We start from the raw sequence: 13641 nt of genomic DNA, 5'->3' as shown, positions 1-13641 counted from the left end.
TTGTAGAGTTTTGGAATTATATTTGTGTAGATTCAAAATTGTTTGCATTGTGTGTTTCATTTTCAAAAAAATTGTTAGAATTAAATGTGTTATCTTAAGTATTAGCATTGTGTAAAATTTGAGGAATATGCTTTGTATAAGGCACACATTAGGAGTAGTTTAAATTATTTTTGTTGTATTTGTGCGGTTATGTTATCTAAAAATAAGTGTAACTGGCTTCTCTATTATCACTTAAATGGTTACCACTTGTGTTTTGAAAGCAGTGAAATGTATTTAGAATTTTTTCTTCCATAGTCAAGAAAAATTTCTTTATGAGGGGAGGAGTTGTGATAAGGTCACATAAAAGAAGAAGAGACTGAAGATCAATATGGACAAGGATGTCTCGTGAGAATAAGCTGAAAATTATTACTTTTTTTAACTTACAAACACGTTTTCAATAGTTGTTAAAATAGTCTTTATTAAAATAATTAAATCGTTGGCAATATTAAAAACGCAAACTCGAGAGCCACGAATTGCTCTCGCACGTAAAATGTATAGAATTTGTTTTTTAAATAGATAGTTTTTTTCTCTTCAGAATTGTATGTAGCTTTTTTTTAGCATTCAATAAATTTTATTATGGTGTGTTTTGTTTTCAACCTGATGTCACAACCCAGGTTTTGCATAGCGGTTTCGGCTACTACACCACAGTAGTGAAAAGTGCTTCATATATGAGATGAAAATTTTGTGTTAATAACATTAATTCTTTTAATACCTAGCAAATAATAAAAATGCACACGATGGTTTTTTTTTTTTTTTTTTTTTTTTTTTTTTTTTTTTTTTTTTTTTTTACTTTTAAAATTACAGCTTTATATGATAACCAATTTAAAAGATTTTAAAGAGATCAAAGAAAGAATTCTTTTGAACTAAAGATCGGTACCAGATTACACCAAAGCTGTAGGTGAATTACCAATGAAATGACACCAACAAATTACCGGCGAAATTATCTGTTACCAAACCAAAATTATCTGTTACTATTTATTATTAGCGAAATTATCTGTTACCATTTACGGCGAAATTATCTGTTTTAAATCTAATTTTATTTTATAATACGTGAATAATACTTGGGTTACGAAACATTAATTTCCAAAATAAGCTTATAGTAAAATTAAGATAAATGAAATATTAACAAAATAAACATCATACCTTTAAGTTTTATTTCATGTCTAATACACAATGCTTATTTTGTTTGTTTACATTTTGAACAAAATACATTCATGTGTTGTTACCACAGAACGTTTTCACATTTTAAATATCGCATTAGCGTTCTTCTGTCCTTGGCTCGACGGCAAAAAAAAAATTCATCACATATTTTATACTTAGTTGCTTCGAATTTCATATATTCGTTTGAATTATTCTTCGAAATTTCTGCTCTTCTTTTGCATGTTGTACGTACGTTTTTCGGTAAAGTATCAATCTCTGATCGCTGTTCAGTACATTTTTTATTAATTGTATTGTTAAGTCTCTCAAAAACATATATCTGCTTCTGTATCTGGTTGGTGGATTAGCAGTTGAAAGTAATATAATTCAAGCATTTATTGCAGCAACATCCAATGCAGAAAAGAAAATTACCATTGCCCACCTCCTTGTTATTCTGCAATTGAATAACTTACTGCCATTTCTTCCACAGTCTCCACTACTCCCTTAGTCATATTATAAAAACATATAATTCCTGGCATTTTCTTTTCTCCAGTAGTATCAGCTATAGCATCATCGTTATGTAATGTTGAAAGCATTAGAACAGTTTTACCTTGTTTAGGAACATAAGAATGTTTTACCTTTTCCATGTTTATATTTTTCGAAACCAAACACTGTAGAAAATATTCCTTTTATGATCTTCAGTTTCCGAAATGTCATCTTCATCACTTTCACATGTTCCATGTTTTATCTTTTTCGAAACCAAACATTGTAGAAAATATTTCTATTATCATCTTCAGTTTCCGAAATTCCATTTTCATCACTTTCACATGTTCCATGTTTTATCTTTTTCGAAACCAAACACTGTAGAAAATATTCCTATTATCATCTAAAGTTTCCAAAAAGCCATCTTCATCACTTTCACATGTTCCATGTTTTATCTTTTTCGAAACCAAACACTGTAGAAAATATTCCTATTATCATCTAAAGTTTCCAAAAAGCCATCTTCATCACTTTCACGTGTTCCAAGTTTTATCTTTTTCAAAACCAAACACTTTAGAAAATATTCCTATTATCATCTTCAGTTTCCGAAATGCTATCTTCATCACTTTCAAATACTTCTAATAAATTTCACAGCCGTTGCATTGCCAACAGCATAAGGAGTTATTCTTTTTGCCATAACGCGCCTAGAAATCTTTTAAAATTTAATTTCAAATACTTAAGAATCGTTTGCGAGTAGAAATATTTACTGCTACTCTCTAGAAATAAATTTCTCAAACAAATATTCAATCAAAAAAACACGAGAACAGGCGTGGGGGGTTGTCATACGCCAGTTGCAATAAAATACCGATAAATCTTTTTCTGAAGCGCACAGGCAACGGAAAAGCGGTACTGAAACTCAACTACTACTAGAAACTCAGCTACTGAATTCAGCACAGGATTTCAGTTTCACAAGTTAGGAATATTCCACTTTTTTGCAGAGTTGGGGTATGATACATCCCACGCGCTTTCCCTCGGGTTCAAACAGCGATCTGTTTTCAAATAATACTTTTGGAACATTTTAGATTTTTATGTTTTTACTGCAATTTTTATAAAGTTACCTAAGTAGTCTTAATAAAAAAGGATAAAAATTTATTTTGTCATCTCCTTAAATATTCTCTTCAATTCTAATTTTCCGTTTCCTTAGCATCTAATAATAACTCTTAAAGTTTATAAAGTATTCTCACTTACTGATCACCTTTAAATTTATTTACATATCCAAACTATTACATTATTCCAAATTATAGAAGGGACGGTCATGTATTTATTTATCTTGTTTTTTAAAGAAAATCTTGCCTTCCAAACATTGTACTAAATTAATTTTAAGTAATATCACAAGACGATTTCTGACGCAGTATAATCTGTAAATGCTTTAGAAGTCATTGCCCATTTAAATATGCCAAAAAATATATAAAAAGTAAAATAAAGCCAAGAAAGGCACATTTAAATATTCAGTGTGTGAATTAAAAAAAATTCTTTAATTATAAGTAACGTTAATTTAATAATTAGTTAAATTAAGTTAAGAGCATTAATAAGATAAACATCTGAAAATTTCCCATTGAGAATTTATAATTTAAAAATAATAGATATTCATTCTTAATCACCAGCTATAATGAATATTATACAATTCCTACTTTCTTTTCCATTTTCTTTCTGACATTTAAGTCAGCAACGTTATTTAGAAAAGCCTAAAAGTAGAATCAACACAGATTCAATCTTAAAAGTTTCGGCTGAATTTTACTAGTCTGTTGACTATCACTCAAATAAATTGACTACGTTATAAAAAACATAGGATTTTTAGAAAAAATATTTATATCCTATCAGAATAAAAATTCATTTTTAATCGCCGCTACAATGAACACTATAAAATTCCTCTTATCTTTCTTTTTTCTGCTTGCCATTCGGATCACCAGTATTATTTAGAAAACCCTTAAAGTGGAATCAACACAGATTCGAAAGTAAAATTTTCTACCGGTTTGTTGAATATCATCCAAATAAACTGATTGTTTTATAAAAACATAATCTCCTTAGAAAAATATTTATTTCCTAACAACTGCAATACTCTTTTATGCATTCTTTCTTTAATTTTAATATTCCTCCATCACTGGGTGGTGACATGAACATTTGCCTTACACCATTATTAACATAAAAGCGCAAGTCAATACCATACGTGTAAATCACATGCATTTATACTGAAAGTGAAGTAGAGAGGAGAAAAATGTCCTTTCGGAATGCAAAAATTATGCAATCTAATAATAACTTCGCCTGCAAAATTTTCTTTTCTCCTTTTCTGAATTTATTAACCCTTTTATAGTTCTCTATAAGTAAGCGATACTTTTATTAAATTCTGAAAAATTAACTGTATTTGTAAATAATATTACTCAAACCGTGGTGCTCCCCTAGACATCTGCGTAAATACCTACAAGAAAAAGATTGTAATTCATAAATTATTACATTCAATTTCGCAACTGGTGTTACATCTTAAAATCAGTTTAAAAAATAAAAATCTATCAAAAAGCTTTTTCTTTGCTTACAGTTAACAAGCACAAAAATAAGGCAATCTGCCAGATTAAGATCGTTCCAAGTCAAATTAATTTAACGAAATTTTCAATAATTAATTGATTAAGTTTTCCAGATGCAAGCAAATAACTGTGTTCATAATCATCTTCATCCTATCATAGTACTAGGCGCTTTCTGATTTTAAGGAGTACCAACAAAGTACAACGTTGAGAAATATTTGGTCAATAGACGAATGATGTAACAGCGCCAAACGTAAATTCTTTAATATTTATCCTCATTATCTCTTTGTGTAGCTTATCATTAGCATTATAAGGGCACAGCCCGATCTTCCTAGCTGGCACAAGCCGGCCGTGTGATCAAAAAATGGGACTGGCCATAAAATATATATACAGTGGTGGCCAAAATTGTGGACACTTTTGGAAATTTTTATGTTTTTGAACTTTGCATGCTTATAGAAAATGTTACGTTTCGCAAAATACAAACTTGTATGTATCATTTTAAAGAGAATTTATTACCGAATTCAGTACAAAACACAAAAAATTCAATTATTTGCAATGCAAAAAAGTTATATGTATTTTAATATAAATAAAAAACACAGTTATGAAGTGGTTTGTAATGTCTAGCTTTCCTGGCCAATCACCGTTCTTGTTCTGAGAACCAATCAAATCATAGTAACTGCCAGTAGAAGCTGACATCATATTTACACTTGAAACAATTCATTATTTTGCTTTGTTCTGTAGGAGGAGGACCTGTTTCTTATACACTGCAAGTACAAGTAGGAATTTTTGTAAAAATTTTTAATATTTAGTCAAGAAGCAATGACATCAAATAAAAGAGTAGATTGGACAACTAGAAAGAGATGTCATATTATTGTGTTATGAGAAAGTGGTCTTTCCTACGCTGAAATTGCAAGACAGTTGGGTGGTTCAGTGACTACATCTGGAGTCCGAAAGTTTTGTTTACGATATCAGGAGACAAATTCAATAAAAAACAAAGAAGAAAAAGGCCGAAAAAGCACCACATCTATTGATGACAGAAGAATAAAAAGACTGTGTCTCCAAGATAGAAAAATGTCATCAACGGCAATCAGAAGTGATCTGAATGATGCTGGTGTTTCTGTCAGTTCAAGAACAATCAGGAGAAGATTAACAGATGTTGGACTGAGAGGTAGAATTCCACGAAAAAAGCCTTATCTTAATTTTCAGCAGCGAAGAAAAGACTACAGTGGGCAAAGGAACACATTAATTGGACAGATTATCAGTGGTCACAAGTTATATGGAGTGATGAAACTAAGATATCGTTATTCGGTAGTGATGGGCGAAAATATGTAAGACGTAGAATAGGAGAAGGGCTACATCCTGACTGCATTCTAGCAACTGGGAAGAACCCAGTTAGTGTTATGATTTGGTCATGCATGTCAGCAGATGGTATTGGTCGCCTTCATGTCATCGATGGGACACTGAATGCCAGAAAATACATTGACACTATTCTAGTTGTATTGAATTCAGTAATAAATTCTCTTTAAAATGATATATACAAGATTGCATTTTGTGAAACGTAACGTTTTCTATATTCCATAAAAATTTCCTAAAGTGTCCACAATTTTGGCCACCACTGTATATAAGAAAAAAAACATATAAAGTCAAAAATCTGAGTCTCAGAGCCGAGTTTCAATTTTATCTTTGTAGTATTTATCTGCAAAATCTTTCAAATTTGAATAGTTCCTTCTAAAAAATCTTCCTTAAAATCATTTCTATATTTCTCTTTTGCACTCCGGGTAAGCGTACATTCATCGTCGAAGTGCCTGGCGTCCCCAAACCTGGTCCTGGCGTTTCCCAAATGATATACGATATTTCGGGTCTTAGATTTCCTAGCATTTCCATTTATAACTAATAATGTATAAATAAACTGTGTATCTTTTCACATTATTCAGATCCTTAAATGCACCTACACATATTTACATACATATATACGCACATTTATCGTCATATGCAATATTTATCAGTTTTAAGTTCACGCATAAGAGATGTACATTGCTTTCCTTTTTCCTTTATGACATTATAATGAAAATTAATTTCTATAATTTAAACGTTTTGATATAAATCAGAATTTACGTTTTATCTGTATATGAATTCGCTTTGCACGATCCAAAATACTTTGATAAAAACACAAGCATGCAGCATGTTGTACTTTCTCCAACTTTTGGACTATTTTGTGGGGGTCGGGGGATCAATATACTGAATTTTCTATTCTATATTTTCCATTCTTATTTTTCTCTTATATTAGAATTTTGTTTTCGGTTTTAATCACACTGTTAAATCGTTTTTAGTTTTGAAAATTTCATTCTGAAACTGAAAACAAATAAAAAATATATTCTTGTTCTTTGTTTTGCACCAAAATAAATAACCAAAACCTTTAGAAATGACGGCTTATTTCTTTACTAACTTACAACGTTTTTCATAGAAAAAAATGAAAAATCATACAGCAAGTAATGAAACTTGTTTTTAAAGTAACAAAGGAAAAATTTGCCTAAACTTAAAAATTGAAGATATACTTTTAATATCTTCAGTTTTTATGTTTGGCAAATTTGAATTTATTTCTCAAGGCAAGACTTTTATTTAAAAAGCTGTCATTATCTTTTTCTTATATATTCCGGTATAATGTGGTGGTGTGCGTATCATAAGTTTCTATAATTTTAATTTATTTTTCTAATAGTTATTTTTATTTCATAAAAGAAAAACCTTCCCTTTATCATATGATTTTCTGCCTACCTTTCCCTAGCAGGATGAGTTTCCAGTATTACGTTTTATGCAAATAAGGCAGAAAGGAATATTGAAGCTGAGGTCTGAGTTACTTCAGTAGAAAAGCATGGTCTGCCTTTCGGTTACGTTGTTGCTATTAGTTAAAATTTGCTATGCTACGGCCGTACCGTTTATCTTAAATTGAGCACCAACTACGAGAGTTTGATTCTGTGCAGCTTCGGCTGATTAGATTTATCGAGCATTAGTTTAGTTTCATATTTTTTATTTTGGGTTAAATTTTAAGTAGATGCTTCTTGTACGCCCAAGAGGGGCCACCTGTAAATATATTTTGAAGTGGAAGAAAAGGGTAATTTAACCCTTCTCTGGATTTGTTACTTGCGCAGAAGAACTCAGCGAATGTTCGCTATACAGTTCTTCAGTATTCTAGCTTTCACAGAACTATGTTTTATCCAAGATATCACAAGTTAAAATTAATATTGTAGTCTCTGTATAATGTAACAAGAAGGTAACGATCAACACTAATGCATACTGTCAACAACTAACAAAGTGAAATAGCTTTGCAACTAAAACGTTCAGAATTAATGAATCGCCTTAATACTGTGCTCCATCATGATAATACCAAATCACATATATCTTAAGTTACGCATCAGAGATTACTATAGTTTGGTTGGGATTTGTTATCAGATTCACCACGCAGACTTGTCATTGCACCATTGGACTGCCATTTTTTTCTTATTCTGAAAGGCTACTTGTCAGGATATAACTTAAAAGTTTCATTTCAGATAAAAGTGCCAAAATGCTGTTGAAAAACTGTTTATTGGTTTTTCGGCAAGATAAATTAATATGTACTTATTATTATTTTATTTGTAAAACGTAAAATGGTTATTTAGCAAAATTATGTGCAATACAATTTACGGTTTTTTTTTTTTTTTTTTTTTTTTTTTTTTTTTTTTTTTTTTTTTTACATAAAAGTAATTTTTGTTTCGATGAAAAAGAATAAGAATAATTTCCTAATGAAAAACCATAATTTGGTTTGGAACAATATTTGTATGACAAAAATTGATGGCTTAAAACATCTGCAAAGATATCTGAATTGTAATGTTTTGAATTGCAATGTTATTATATGTATGACAATACATATGTTACAAGGACAATATATGTATGACAAAAATTGATGGCGTAAAACATTTGCACACACCTGCATTGTGATGATTTGAATTACAAAGTACCCACCTTCGCAGGTGATACCGAATTGCATGGAGGAGATTATTGACAACATTGACGAACGTATCAAAGATATTTGCAGATATTTGCATTGTAATTAGTAATATCTGCATTGCATATCTGCATAGACGAGCGTATCATGGAGGAGATTGTTGACAACATTGACGGACGTATCAAGGATATCTGCATTGTATTTTTTTGGAATTAGAATGTTTCAAAGTTCCCACCTTCGCAAGCGATACCACACTGCGTGGAGGTGATTGTTGACAACATTGACGAACATATCATCAGAAGGAATCTGTATAAATCCACGCTTTATGACATCTTTCAGTTCTGAAAACTCTCGTGGATTTGATGTGTACACTTCAGATTTCTGGTAACCGCAGAAACACAAATCCCTGTGAGTGAGCTTGGGGGATCGCAGTGGTCAGGAAACAATTGCAAAGTTATGGGAGGTGACTAATCTTGAAACGTTCTTCACGGTGAAAATTAGTAATCCGGATAAAAGGGTTTTTTTCCTCTTTTCCTTCTTTGCGAACGCTTTACTCTGGCAATTTTCGTCATACGTTTATCGTTCTATCGTCATTTATTGCTTTTCAATGCGCTGACCAATTGCGCAGGAAAAAACGTCGGCGTTGCTATTCGAGAATTTCAAAATTTTTTATTGTAATCATAATCGTGAGAGCTCTGTTGTTTGAAATTATCCCAATCTAGACCGCGTACCTTCATATAAAAGTAACAATATGTTTCATCTAAGACATCATAGCAATAAATAATATGCTTCATCTAAGACAAGTAAATAGAAAATTAAATATTTAACGCTATAATGTAGTAGCACAGAGTAAAAAGATTAAAAATGTATCACTTAATTTTTACTTGCTTATTATTTTCAAACTTCTAATCTCTCTCTTTTTCCCTTTCAATACTTTATATTTTAAACTTCGTGCTACATCGTATTTTTTCGGGAAAAAGAGAAAATTGGCTTTAATTCATAAGATTGTATAACATTTGCATTATAAAATGCTGCACCACCTCCTTTATAAGAAACTGTTTTCTGTAAGTGAAGAAGTAAAATTATTTATTGTATCTGACTTATTACGCGCTCATTCGTGTCCTACAAATTCCTTTACTGGTCTTATGTCAAAAAATGTAGCAATTGTAATTCATCTTAAAATAAGATTAGAAGTGCTGAAACTAAAATTGCTCACTGAGTCGATTTTTTAAAGAATAAAATTATTTTTAAATGCTGAAAAGAAGTTTAAGAAAAATACGTTGGTAATGATTTATAAATCTTATATCTTCGCCGCATACTTCAAAAAATTAACTCTACTTTATTTTTGTCTCGAATGTCTGTCAGAGAAAGTATATCGAATATTACAAAATACATCTGATACAAATACAATTTAGATTCAGGACAGGATTTCAGCAACTGAATATGCTTTAATTTAAAAAGTTACAGCTGTACAGTATCAAATTTTCTTTTTCAAATTTTCATTGGTGATTCCGATTAATTGGTACACGTAGGCAGCTGTGTGTGTGGAGAACGTGGAATCTCAGAACATTACTTATTTGAATTCTTTTTTGCAATATTTATGTACAGTAAACTCTATAAGTTAACGGTTTTGTTGAGTTTTGTAAACAACAATAACCACTTGCAAAAGAAATAATGGGAATAATGCAATACTTAATAATAACAGGTACGAAACTGTGCATTAAATTCTCAAGTTAATAACGGTATATCGTGTTGGCAGAAAAACAATTTCGTTTTTTTTTTTTTTTTTTGTGTGTGTGTGTGTGAAATAAAATTTAATTTTTTCTATTCATAAAATGAACTTTAATGGGTCAAATATCTTCCATTCTGTTCGATGGCCTTTCGGCATTTTGCTGGTAACTTCATGATTTTGCTGTCATAGAACTTCTGGTCTTTATCGGTAAAAAACTCAATCAAGTGAGATTTAAGGTCATCATTATTACTGAAATTTTAACATTTAAGAAGTTTTGCAAACTTCGAAACAAATGATAATCCGATGGTGCAAGGTCGGGACTATATGAGGGATGAAACATCACTTCACAAAAAAGCTGGAAAATCTGAACAGTTGTCGTAGTGGAACGCAATTTGTAAAATCTCTCCTATTCTCTTTGATTGCTTCCCCCAGTTTCATAAGTTATTGACAGAAATATTTGAGCTGATCGTTCAGTTGCTTGAAAGTAGCTTAAAATAGTGATAATTCGTTTCGTAAAAGGGTCAATTGTATTACGTTTGAATTCGTACCGCAGATATTAATTCGTTGTATTACGTGAATTTTACCCAATTCATGCGGAATTAAAATATCGATTATCTTAATGAGACCATTCGTTTATTCCTTTTCCTTTGGCATAACATAAAATGAAGGTTCACGGTATTTTTACATTCTAAAACGCATCCTGAAATTCTATCGTACATTAGTCCTTATTGTAGACGAAGTTACATGAGTGTCTAAGCAATCAGTTTCCTCATCATCTTCTTTCGTAAACTTATTTTTTAAGATTTCATTAAAAGCTATCTCTAAAAATAAATATTTTTGACTCATTATCACAGTTTAAAAAAATTAGTAAAGTTATCTTCTCTCCTTTCTACAGGTTTAAAAGAAGGAATAACTTCATTTCTTCAATAACAGAAGCATCTACCGAAAAGCCACGTATAAAAGGTAGGTTTCAGTGCTTTACTTTGAACTTGCATTTCATTGTTCATCGCAACCCTTAAGAAAATAATAATACTTGCTTAATAATGTCACCACCTTTAGTAATATTAGCTGCAGCATTTATAACCTCTTCGTCGTCCGTAACGCGTCTAGCGCGTTTAAGGGAAACTTCAGCAGGGCGGCCGTAACGCGCCTCAAGCGTTCTTCTACATTATACCTCCTAGAGGGTAGCACTAATCAGGTATTCTATTTCTAATAGAATTTGTTCCGGGTTTTATGAATATTCGCGCCATTTTACATGAGATACAAGACAGTGAGAGATGATTTCAACGTCTCATCAGCAGAAAAAGAGAAAAAAGGAGTTTGTGAATTGGAAAGATGAGAAGGATATACGTTTAATGAGTACAGTCCATAATAACTCGATGATTGATGTCGGAACATGGAAAAGAACTGTAAAAAAAACAATAATTGTAAAAGATTACAACAACAAAATGGGAGGAATGGACCGCCTGGATCAGATTTTATCAAATTATCCTGCTGTTAGAAATAAGCAGAGATATTATTATTTTTCCATTATGCTTTATTTCCTTATAATTTTACTTAATATTCATTGACATTCATCCACTACGAAAGTTATGTATGGGAAATTATGATGTACAGAGAAAACAACATTACACGCTACGAAAAACAGACGGCCGCTTGGGGAAGGGGATTTTCGCGGACAGGAGAGGAAGGAGAAAGGTTTAAAGCCTAAAGAAACAAATGTTTTTCTTTGGTATATTTTTAGAAACATTTTTTTAAAAAGGAAAATAATCCTTGATATAAGTTTAAAATCGGTATGGCATTTACAGTTGATATAAAAACCGCTGCATTTTCCCATTTCAGATTATCTTAACGATCCTAACAACTATCCGCAAAGGATACACCTTGCCGTTTACTACATTGCAGTATGAAATGACTTCAATCATTCTTTAAAAGTATCCGATAACATCTCAGCACGAACATTTAATTTATAGTGTAAAAGAAATTATTTTACTCCTCTTAATACTGGGAATGTTTTATTTTACCAATTGCGAATAACTGAAATTTGTGGGTTCCGTCGTAGTTGGTGAAAGATAAATACTACATTTCAGTTTCTAACAGCATATTTTTGTGACATTTTGTTAAAGTAAAATTCTTTTTCTCTTCAGCCGCAGGTTATGAAAATATAGTATATTTTTAAAGCATTCTGTTTATTACTGTGTGCTATGTTTGCTTTGTCAGAAGAATAAAACGAATAAAATAGTGAAAAATATATCATTTCTAAGAGGTAAAAATCTTCATTCATGAAAGGAAATAAACAAGATTCACGTTTATCTGTCCAAGACTTCAGTTATTCCTCTTTCCACATCAGCATGATACTGTGTCTACTGCGAAAAGGAAAGCTAAAGATTTACATAAAGCTTAAACAGTTTAATAAATAAAACGCGATTTCCCCTCTAAATTTCAAATACTTATTCGTACGACAAAGATTTTTAGTTCCATTATGTAGAGAATTTCTTCATTATAGTGTTCAGTTGCAATTGTTTGGTGGTACAAGGATTTCATTCGCTTATACGCTATAGTTTTTAATCAAATTTGAATAAATAAATAAATTTGTAAATGCAAATCATGTGACATCTATTGCTTTTTTTAATGTAGTATGTATGTAATAATCATATTGTCTGGTGTTTGTTAAAGTACACATGGACATTACACATGGAACTTCTTCCTGTCTCATTGATTCAGCGCTTCACAGATGTTAGGCAAGCCGCACGCAGCGTTGGAAACCGGCTAAGATTTATTGCAAGAAGAAATCAAGTTATCTAATATATAAGACAATATATGTGTGGCCTAGGGTAAAGTTTTGGTATATGTGTATCTTTCTTTACCATACCTTACATTAATGAAATCCTGAAACTGACACGCTGTGCTTGTCTCTGGTGATCCTTCAGCTTCTAATTTTCCCAGAGTTAAAGTAGATCTGATAAACACCCAACTCTGTTAAAAATGTTAATTTCACACCGCTAACTGGACAAAATTTAACGCTTTGCGAAAAATTCATAAACGTCGTCTTCTTTTTAGCTCTATGGAACTGCATCAAGTTCTCCAGGTGAAACTGCATCCATACTTTTCCATAGTAGATTTTCTCGAATAATGATAGAATAGAAAAACTCATTTGAAGTTGTTCAGAGGTGGGTGGGAAGAAATGTAAATGAGAATATTTTCTCCAAAATTCATATGTGATTTTTTTAATCTTAAATAAATTTTTATTCATTTTTCAGTTCAAGACGCGGTGAAATAGCTTGAAACTTCTTTTCATGAATTACAATTCACTCAAACAGGGGGAGAAAATTTTAATTTTTCTAACTGAGAATTGTCTGAGTCAGCCTTCCCTCCATTTTCAAAGCAATTACTAACTCCTAATCGAAAGGTAGCGTCCTTAACCCTGTCAATCCATTACTTTGTAGGGTTACTCACTTGAATCTCGTTAAATATAATGCCGAGGAACCTAGTGAACTGCTAAATGAATAATCGTTTAAGTCCAAGAACAGAAACATAAACTCAAGAAGAGTTAATAACCTTTATTTGCTCAAAATAAAGATTTGTAGTTGGCCCCTTTCTCAGGGCGTACAACAAAGCCTCCTCTTGGGCTTAAGCTCGGAATGTAACAAATGAGAACTGACAACTGACTAACTAAGGAGATTTAGCCGAAGCTAACA

At 31.4% G+C, this 13641-nt stretch overlaps 1 protein-coding gene across 6 annotated transcripts in view; it reads left to right on the top strand.

Annotated features, from left to right (window-relative positions):
- Positions 1–13641, top strand: part of LOC118205679 (neuroglobin-like) — a 334461-nt gene that overhangs the window by 71203 nt on the left and 249617 nt on the right. For 5 of the 6 annotated variants that reach the window (XM_085823291.1, XM_085823288.1, XM_085823289.1 and 2 more), the window contains one exon: positions 10839–10906. The exons of the other annotated variant lie outside the window; for it this stretch is intronic. The gene's annotated coding sequence lies outside the window, so the exon portion shown is untranslated. The remainder of the gene's footprint in view (positions 1–10838; positions 10907–13641) is intronic. 6 annotated transcript variants of the gene reach the window in all.

The sequence above is a fragment of the Stegodyphus dumicola genome, chromosome 9, assembly GCF_044657685.1.
Source record: "Stegodyphus dumicola isolate Sdum_Otavi_A_Nest chromosome 9, ASM4465768v1".
NCBI classification, from domain to species: Eukaryota; Metazoa; Arthropoda; class Arachnida; order Araneae; family Eresidae; genus Stegodyphus; species Stegodyphus dumicola.
The sequence above is the reverse complement of the archived record's forward strand: the minus strand, read 5'-3'. Positions and strand labels throughout refer to the sequence as shown.